Raw genomic sequence first — 825 nt, forward strand, 5'->3', positions numbered from 1 at the left:
TTATTATTATTATTATTATTATTTTGAGACAGAGTCTTGCTCTGTCACCCAGGCTGGAGTGCAGTGGCACAATCTCGACTCACAGCAACCTCCGCCTCCCAGCCTCAAGCAATTTTTGTGCCTCAGCCTCCCAAGTAGTGGGGATTACAGGCGTGTACCACCACGCCCAGCTAATTTTTCTATTTTTGGTAGAGATAGGGTTTCACCGTGTTGACCAGGCTGATCTCAAACTCCTGGCCTCAAATGATTCACCCACCTCAGCTTCCCGAAGCTTTGGGATTACAGGTGTGAGCCACTGGGCCCAGCTCCATCTTATTACTTTTTATTTTGCTCCATTTTTTATCCCTCTGCTTACCACTTTCTGCCTCCTTTTTGGTTATTTAAATGAGTTTTAGCATTCTGTTTTAACTCATATATTGGTTTTGAATATATCTCTTTGAGTAGTTTTTTAAATGGTGACTCTAGGGATTACAATATACTTAATTTTTCACAGAATGAACATATTACCACTTCAAGTGGAATGTAGAAAACTTACAGCTGGATAGGTATTTTTACCTTCCCCTCTCTACATTATAGATGTTTTCTATTACATTTACATGCATTGTAAACTCCACTAATGTTATAATTTTTGCTTTCTTTCTTTCTTTCTTTTCTTTCTTTCTTTCTTTTTTTTTTTTTGAGACAGAGTTTCGCTCTTGTTGCCTAGGCTGGAGTGCAATGGCACGATCTCGGGTCACTGCAACCTCCCCCTCCTGGGTTCAAGTGCTTCTCCTATCTCAGCCTCCCGAGTAGCTGGGATTACAGGTGTGCGCCACCACATCTGGC

Source organism: Mandrillus leucophaeus, unplaced genomic scaffold, assembly GCF_000951045.1.
Source record: "Mandrillus leucophaeus isolate KB7577 unplaced genomic scaffold, Mleu.le_1.0 Scaffold214, whole genome shotgun sequence".
In the NCBI taxonomy this organism is placed as follows: Eukaryota; Metazoa; Chordata; class Mammalia; order Primates; family Cercopithecidae; genus Mandrillus; species Mandrillus leucophaeus.